The 10,000-nt window shown below is 36.2% G+C and overlaps 1 non-coding gene across 1 annotated transcript in view; it reads right to left on the reverse strand.

The window, feature by feature from the left end:
* Positions 1-6,674: 6,674 nt before the first annotated feature.
* The window catches only part of LOC113808208 (uncharacterized), a 4,757-nt gene continuing 1,431 nt past the window's right edge, over positions 6,675-10,000 (reverse strand). The window contains exon 2 of the transcript XR_011399400.1: positions 6,675-10,000. This exon is cut by the window's right edge and continues 1,079 nt beyond it. This is a non-coding gene — a transcript (uncharacterized protein).

The raw sequence follows: 10,000 nt of genomic DNA on the forward strand, positions 1-10,000 counted from the left end.
AAAATTCCTCCTCACCACAGCTTGTCTACACCCTCCACACTGGCGGTATGTGTCACCAATATTTCCTAAAATGAAAATGTGGCAGTTGGAAGGAAGCATTAATACAGGGGGTACAGGAGGGTCTTCCCTAGTCTAGGGAATAAATAGAAGGTAGGAAAAGTTAGATTTGTTTATTTTTTTGGTTCACATGATACCTTGGTTTTGGGATTTTGGTATAAGTTAAAGAGACCGACATGCGTAGATAGAGGGAAATGGACACTGCTATCTTATAGAGAAAAAGAAATAGAGTAGGATGGAACATAGTTTAAGCTGCAGCAGCCTCATGGTCACTACTAAATGACGAAAATATAATGCATAGTTGCCGCTAAGATTTTAAGTCCTGCATCTTGTTTACCTTACCTGGAATAACATAACACTGACCGCTAAACTCATTACTGTGATGCCCGAAGTAGTTCATGTGTTACCAAGTGTATGTCAAAACGATATTTGGCTAATTATCAGGGTCTGCTGTTACACATTTATGCTCTTAAAGTCTTTTATTAATGTTACTATACTTCATTTACATGTTTCAAGATTGATGCATAGCCGTATTTAGAATTGTCTGCGCATTGTGTGTTTCACACTTTTATTCGCAGCCGCGAGGTTTGACAGTTTGCAGCCGGCCATTCTGTGACAAAATGCCAGTGAGAAATGTTGCTTTTCCAGTATTGTGTTGATTCTGGGTTATTATAAGACTTATACAGTGGTAATAAAGAAAAATTAGACTTTAGTAACCATACCACTTTGATATCTGGGCCCATCGAGAGCTCCAAATGCCAAAAAAAATTATTATAATTAAAGAAATTCAGAAAGTAGAAAGAAGTGAACGAAAGCTTGACGTTTCCAGGTATAAAGGTATTTGGTTTATTATTTTATGCATTTATGATTGCTATTCTTATTTAAGCCTGTTTTACCCCATTATTCCCCACGTATACTTCAAGCCCTCACCTGCTAGCGGGACTGTCACATCAAGATCGTTGATAGAGAAATGGTATTCGATCTCCTGAATGATTCATTCGCAAAAGAAATACTGAGAATTGATGAAATCATTGGATTTCCTGCAGAAAAACCTAAATTTTTTTTTGAGTCCCTAGGGGATGCATCACTATCAGTGATAATGACCGGGACTTCGTCTCTGGAGGGTGCGTCTCACTCCATAACAAATATCTGGCCTCTACCCCCCACAACCCCTGGCAAATACTGCCTTCACCTCGATCTGTACAGAGTGTTAGAGCTCATAGCCTGGAGCACGAGAATACCGTCCTTAATTTCCCTTCCTTAGTGCATCAATGCCGTAAAGATTAAGCAAGAGCTGGTGAGTATCCTTTGCCTCAGTGCAGATTGACACAAGCAAAAGCACCGATCAAAGAATTGCTGCTAAACCTTTACCAAGTTTATATTTTGGAATCTCTCACCGACAATTGGGCAAAACATATTCACCAATGATTATCATAATAATCATATATCACTCAGAAACTGATAAATACATAAATAATTCTGAAAATATTGTGCAAATCTAAACAAATCTGTCATAAACACCTGTCACGTTAATTCTGGCCAAATAAAGCCATATCCCCCCAAATTCTTTACACCCAATCATAGAAAATATTCAATCTCTATCCTTAAATCAAACTTTCAAAAAATGGGCCTCTACTAACGACATCGTTGTTGAGATGAGGTTTCGCCATGATTTCCTTCCACTTTCCCGTCGTCCACTGGCAGCGCTCTCTGTCGCCTCCCTGGTCAGTCTCACCTACAACGGGGCACGGGGGATACGGGCGCAAGGTAAAGGGACACTCAAAACTTTTGACAATTACTTTTGATGTGAGGGGGGAAATGTGTGGAAATATTGTCATTGTTGTTTTATTTTACGTATTGTTGAAGTGTTATTGTTATTTTTAGGGGGTAAGTAATGACGAAATATTATTTTTATATGATCTTGAAATATTGTTGCTATTCTTTCTTACGTTATGCTTAAACATATAATTTTTTATGTAAGGCCGAAAAAGGGCTGATTATTTTTATAATTTTGTATATAACGAAACACTTGTTTTGTACGTAATCAGTCAACAGTCTAAAGCTGAATTATTATTCGTATTACTATGCATGCGATGCATAACAGCATGAAAATGCATTGCTGTCATTTTACATGTGAGGTCGAAAAAGTGAAAGCACTATTACTATGATATAATATGCAATGCCGCAACATATTGCTGTTACCTCAACCAAAGTTATGTTTTTGATAGTGTTGGTTAGTTAGTTCGTTCGTTTGTTAGTTGGCTAGCAGGATAACTAAAATATATATATGAATAGAGTTTTTATTTTATTAATTTATTATTATTATTATTATTATTATATATATATATATATATATATATATATATATATATATATATATATATATATATATATTTTTTTTTTTTTTTTTTTTTTTTTTTTTTTTTTTTTTTTTTTTTTTTATCTTTTTTTTTTACCAGAGGTGTGTCTGGTGATCTGGATCCAGGAATTTTTAAATGATTACACCAGTTAACCCAATTACCAAGTCAATAGGGGTAACCATTATTATCATTATTTTATTATCTCCGCCAATGAGGCTATGTTTACAAACGTACTGGAGAAAGAGGTGACTTATGTAATACTCTGTGTGAATATTTTTATTGCTCACCAGGTTCCTGAATGAGACCTTGATGGACTGTGCTCACAACAGTGGCGTGCAGATGGGGGGGGGGGGCATCCAGTCAGAGAGATAGTGATTTTAAAATTTATATTTCAATCAAATAAATTGTTTACTTCATGTTTCATCAAATTCAAAATATGCCTTTTTTTACATTTCTTAGTCTAGGCCTTACACTTAAGTCTTTGGGGGCATAGGCAAGGCGTTTGTCCCAGGCATCGCTCGACCTCTGTACGTCACTGGCCACATCAAAAGGGTGACACAGCGGGGGAAGGGGGTGGGGGCTTTTCAACGGCCGGTTTGTTAAAATTGCGAAAGGCCCGACCCAATGTATATTTATACATGTGTACATGCATTTAATATAAATAAGTGCATAGCTATCAAAATGGTATATGAATTGATGCACATCTACCATGTTGAGAGATGCGCATTTGCTTCTGTGCATATGCACTACATGTATGTGAATATTCCTTGGGTAGAAAGCGCTTTCTCGCTATTTCTACAAACCGACCGCATATCCATAGCAAGCAATGGCTCTTTGAGCTGATAGTGCATCAACACTCTGACTGTATGGGTCAGTCAGTTATTTACAAAGGAATAGTAGCATCACTCAAGACATCTCAGTACTTTATGTCTGAGATTCATGTCCAAGATGACCTTATTGACCCTGATAACACACACACACACACACACACACACACACACACACACACACACACACACACACACACACACACACACACACACACACACACACACACACACACACACACACACACACACACACACAAAAAAGTCAATCCGACAGTCCAGGGGGAGAATACTAACATGCATACGAAGGTTAAGAATCTTTGTCCACGTGGGGGGGCAACCGAAATGTGGTTTAGCTATACTCACATCGCTGAATCTAGAAGCTTGGTGTTGATTAGTTTCAGCAGAAGCAGTCCACAGTGGGAATGACTGCTGTACATAAAATGGTCTAAGTACTCTGTGTCCATCTCACATGTGTTTCTGTCACTGCTCGTATGTCAGAGTCTGCCGTAGTTTGGTTTACCAGGTACTACACCTCCTTTTGATAAGCAAGATTCTGTATGACCCATACCCCAAGGTATTGGAATACCCTCAACACCCAGTCCATGGACACTCAAGTCTTGCACCGAAATTTGGCAGCAGAGATCTTGAGTCCAACTCAACTCTGAAGCGTTCCTCGAGCATGAGCTCGAGACAACATTGGTCTTTCCTTGGGCCGAAGATTACTACAAAATCATCCATATTCCGGATAATTTTGCACCTTCCCTGGGAAATGGATACTGAAGGCTTCTGATCAATAGTATGTCAAATAATGTTACTCCATTTTGAGTAGCAAGTGCTCTGAAAGATGACTTGCAAATTCAAAAACCTTCTCCAGCATTATATTTGTTTAGTGGTCTACAAATGCTACTGGCTACAGGTGGCACTACTTGTTGAACCGAACAGTCTAACATGTAAGTGTCGACCATTAGGTCTAGGAATACAATCGCAGGAGCAATAGCACTTTTGGCAGAGTCTCGCTGTAATTTGGTCTGCTAGGTACTGCACCTCCCTTTGATAAGCAAGCTTCTGATTGATCCATTTCCCAAGGTATTGGAATACCTGAACCTCCTCAACATCCATTTCTTGGACTGGTGCACAGGACCAGCTGTGCTCATGACTTTTGTTAACCCATGGAGCTTTTCATGACAGTACCTTGCCAGGTCCTTCAGATAAAAACTATGCCAGTCCTTTTCCATCTCTGAGAGGGAATGGAAATCTCCCAGGTCTTATATATGCGTAGCAAAAAATACACACATATCTTGCATGCCTGTGAAGGAAGTGATTGCATAGCAGATCCTGTCAGATCTTGCTCTAATTTGTCCTTAGATTTCTCAAAAAATTCTTGACATTGGAGTAAACAGGCTTGTTTTGACTCAAATCAGGACAAACCTGTCTGGTTGAAGGCATTCCCGACTTGACCTCAACTCTGCTGGTAGACCAGTACTATGCGTTCTTAAGTTCAGAGAGTCTCAGGGATTCTGTGCCTTCAGAAATGTTTATAGCATGTATAAAAAACTATTCCTGTATAGTGCTTAATCATGCTTGAATATCTCCAAGACACGTATTTTGAAGATGTTTATGCATACTTTCAAGCACTATATAGAAATAGTTTCCAGTAAAGCACATATGAGAAGCCATTCCATTGTTGTATTTGAATACCATTAACACACATGCTAACAGAAATGGTGTTATGCCAGGCTACTAACCTAAATCTACACACATGGTTACTCAAGTATACACTTCCTAAGAAGCTGACCTTTCCAGAATTAAGGTAGGCCAAAAGAGTTCAAGTAAGCATTTTGTCCTATTCATGTGTCTCATGACTCAACATGGTTAGAGTCAAAATCCTGGCTTGTGGCTATTTTCAGTTTGTCAATACAGTATTCTCCGGCCATACTTTTTTATATATTTAAGAATGACCTTAGGACACTCCAAGTGAGTGGTATATTCTATTTGTTACAATGCTTACTACACATATTTACGATGTGATTGACCTATAGTTTACCATTTTGCCTGGCTTATGACATTAACCAATCTGGCCTTTGGAACATAACACATTGTCTGATTATTAGGAATCATTGCATGCAAGGTCTTGCTCAAATCAGTCTAAAATGTTTGTCAACTGGTCTTAATCCCCTTCCATTACGCCGTAACATGGGAGGTCAACCAGGATCCAAGTGGGTGGTGCCACTCCATAGTGATAATTATTTAGTTTCATAAGTTGACCAGCTTTTCTGTACCAGAACTGCAGTGGTAAGGGTAAAGTCCAGGGCCCCACTTTGTACTTGTTGAGAAGAGCTATCTTGGGCCATAGCTCAAGCACCTCAGCTTTGCGAAAGTCTGCTGTATTTGTTTTTTGGAAATGGGATAAGATAAGGGTGGTAAACACTAAAGTCTCTCCCAACTAAATACAGTATGAGAATGAAGCTGGAATTTCTGGTCAGGTGGATCTCATTGGCACCATCCCCACAGTGTGGAGGATTGGCAATTAAGAAACAGGTGACTGCTGCTCTGACCAGGGTGATTAAACCTCTGGCTCCTGCTTTGCTCAGCAGTACGAAAAGATTATCTTAAAATGAATGTCTCCCCTGATTGAACACTGCATGGAGAATTATGTCCAAGAGATGTTATTAGTATTCTGCTATGGTATGCTTAGACTCAGTAACATATGTGTCATTTGAGCATCATGTTATCTATTTCAATGTCAATGCCCCCAGACATATCTGAATCTGAATATACTGTGGTGAAGACCTCAATGAGTAAGAGGCCTTCAACAGAAAGAGTAGGGACTGATTCACTCCCAGTTTTGTAAACATTATGTAGAACATATGTAACAGGCTACAAACTAAAGCTAACTATATAAAAAAAAGTAAAAAAATATGTGCCCCCTATGTAATCACTGTCCTTCAAATAGTAGTATAAGGATGTAACTTGTATGCTATGCATATATATATATTAACATGTTATTATAATCAAGTCTGCCAAGTCTGCAACCAAAGCAGTAACATGCCTGTGCTGAAGCTGGAACCAGTTCACCAGCTAGCTAGTATTGTAATGCAATTATATATAGATCCTAGAAGGTGCTGTTGTCAATTACTCTAGTTTTGCTTTAAGCAACGTTTGAACATTTTGCTTACCTTCTAGACTAAAGATTCCTAATGTTGCACATATCATATCATAGGGAACACAGCCCCACACAGCACCTCTTACTCCTCCCCTGACAGTGCACAACAGACAAACCCTAGGAAAGACTGCTTGATCAGGTGTATGGTAAATTAAGTCTATCATCCCTTCTGAGACCCAAGATGGTCCATGCAGAGGATTGCTGATCTATAATTTGGCAGCAGATAACAAGTACCTTACTGAAAATGAATTTGAAAATACAACATGAATTAAGCACAATTTATTATCATCAGAAAAGTATAGATTTACAATCATGAATAGCAACACTGAATAATATTGTTACCAATTTACATGTTTCTAGACTGGTATGCAAGATAAATCATATGAAATACAAAAATATTATGATACCCATAAAACAATTCTCATAAAACCTAGGTGATGTTAATGCAATAAGGATAACGTATACAAGCAATTTTAGTATTTTCCTTGTTCACTCTTCTTTCCATGCTTAGGTTAAGAAGTCATTAGAATTCCATGGTTACCAGAAAAATAAAATATCACCAAAGCTTTGTATTCATCAGTATTAAAGCTCAAAAAACTTAAAAATGCATTTTCCCCCCTGCCAGTGTCTAGTGTCATATAGCCAATGTTGTATTCCAAATGCTTAAAGTATATATTTGAAAATGGAACAAAAAAAATATTCATATAAATGTGACCAACCATTTGTTTTCAAACTTTTTACAATAAGGAATGAAAATGAAAAAGGAGAGGAAAAAAGACAAGGAAACCAAGAATAAGAATATAACCAAGTAAAAGAAAGAAAGAAGAAGAAAAAAGTAGATTCTGTAATCTGCTTTCTTACCAATACTATTCTCATTATCATAGGTATCTTATTATGGCTGTCTGTAGATATGCCTGTATATTGTATTCATTAATTCTGAAAATATGCTTAGAATTCTTTAATTTTCACTGGATATAAAAAAACACATATAACCAGAAATGTGAAGCTTCAGTCACTTCAGCCTACCCAATAACTGCCTGAAGTTACACTGATCCATGCATTATCTGATTCATGGTAGTACTTATAAACATCTGAATAATATAAACAGGACTATATCAATGAAACATATATGAATTCTCTAATGATTTGGCACTGACACCATTCTTAATATACCTTAGAAATCACAGTAATAAAATAGGTATCCATGTCCTTTCCTGTGATTAAACATATCAAATAGACATGTACTTTAATAGCATCAATTATTAATGTTGCCGTAATTCATGCCCGTTTAATGTAGCAAGTTGTAAGTTATACTTTTTCCAATAAATAGAAAAAGAAAATGAATCTTCTACATATTTATATTTATCACTGTATTATTTGCATTGAAAGATTCTCTGTGGATACTTCACCCTTGAATTTACTGAAGTCTAGTTTCTTAGAAACCTAAAACAGGCTTCCATCATTTTATTTAACTGCCAATAAATAAAAATAACCCCACCCTCCCCTCAAGAGCAAAACGCAGAGAAAAAAGTAAATGAATGCATACACAAGCTCACGTGCACACACAAAAGCAGGTCTAATAATTAGGACAAACTGCATTTCCACAGGTATATTTGGTAATAACCTGGTAGTATGTAATATGCTTGCTACTTTTTTATTATCTTAATGGTGCAGTATACAGCTTTTAAAATCCAAAGCAAGTGTTGTATCCAACATTTCAATTCATTGCACAGATGGCACTATCAGTTACAAGGCATATATAATCATTGTGCAGATAAACACGTTGGGTATATAAAACTTATCCACTAAAGTTCTTAGTGAGAGAATAAAATTGGCAAGATAAAAGGCAAACACACTGCAATATCTGATTAAATAAAATTTTCAAAATGAGCAGCCATGTAAGGAATACACCCAAAGGCACAATACTTTTACAGTGCATGACTAAATACATTTACATCAGCACCTTTAAACTCTGAATCATCACCTAACAAACTGATATGTGCTGACATTAACAGTACACATATCTATACCATATGTTAATAAAAATAATTATACAAATAGTCTCAAACATGTACATACATGTGCTGAAAAACTCGTACATGACATAAATTACCAGAGATTTTACTGCAATAGTAAACAGAGAACACTCAATCAGCTACTATACTGATAATTAGGTTACTCTTCGGACAAGTCAAAGCTGGCTTTATCCAACAGACCATCAATTATGTAATATGGAACAAACACCATTTTGTTCCATAGAATTACCCAAGTTTCATATTACATTTGATTACAATAACCATTACAAATTTTAAATTAGGTAGACTGATCTGCTGATAACCACTCAGTGACAGGTAAGGCTTTAGCCGTCATGACGTAGTGCGCAGTGAGCAGGTGGGTTGGCTGTACATAACACAAACCCTGCCAGAAAGACTAAACTGTTGTGTAATAATTATGTCATTAAAATTTCTGGCCCTGTCATGATGGGGTTAATAAAGATCATTTACAACAGGTAATCATAAAAATAAGCAATTGGGAAAATTCTGAGCCTCTACACTGGCACAATATTAACAACCAAAGAGTTTAAGAGCAGCAGACAAAAGGGTTTTGAAGAAGACTGACATCAATTTGGATAAAACCATATCAGTGCCTTTTCAAAAGGTATGTTAGAATTCCAGTCTCATAAGATAAAAAGGAAAACTAGTATAAGAAAAGGGAGGGAGGAAAGAGGAAAAAAATCTACAATGCCTTAGTAATCCACCAATAACATCAAGTGTTGCTATGATTCATAACCCAGTGGCACTTATAACTCCATAATGAAAATATACAAATGACTTTAAAGAGCAGATGAAGAAAAATATATATACAAATAAGAAAATCATATCTTTTATTCTTTGCCTTTTTCTATTGTCTTCTGCTCCAAGAGCATTACTGAATCATAAAAAAATATATTACAACAATTAACTTCCAACCACAATGACATACTATTATAATTACATTAACCTACATATACATGTTCGATAAGTGTAAAACCAGCGTTATTCAGGACTTCTTAAATAAAGTTACTTGAGGATGCTTTAAAAAAAATGATTATTAAAATCATCCATATGGCATAATGGGGTATAACAGGACAGGCTTTTAGAAAAGGCTAAAGGCCATAGCATTTAGTAAATATTGATATTATTATCAACAGCTATGAAAATATTTTTGCCTCTCAAGTAAATGTAAATTATAAATGCAGATATTTGAGTTCATGAGTACATGTTGCAATATTTAGGATACTGGGAGCCACCAAATAACTGAATTTTACTTTATCTACTTATAGACATAAATATACATACAATCTGGATATTTGCATTTGCTTTGGCACTGCTATGAAAACAGTTGCATCTTTTCAGGGTATCAGTCCCTGTATTGCATATCTCTATAGCACGAAATACCATGCATACATAACTAAATATAACCATATAGGATACACATCTCAATAAGTATAAAAATACATCCTTACCAAGAATATTTACAATGTTGTAAACCTAAAAATCAGTAGATGATTCTATGTGTTCAATGATTTTTACTTTTCTCTCCATTTCCAT

Source organism: Penaeus vannamei, chromosome 21 (assembly GCF_042767895.1).
Source record: "Penaeus vannamei isolate JL-2024 chromosome 21, ASM4276789v1, whole genome shotgun sequence".
Classification (NCBI taxonomy): domain Eukaryota; kingdom Metazoa; phylum Arthropoda; class Malacostraca; order Decapoda; family Penaeidae; genus Penaeus; species Penaeus vannamei.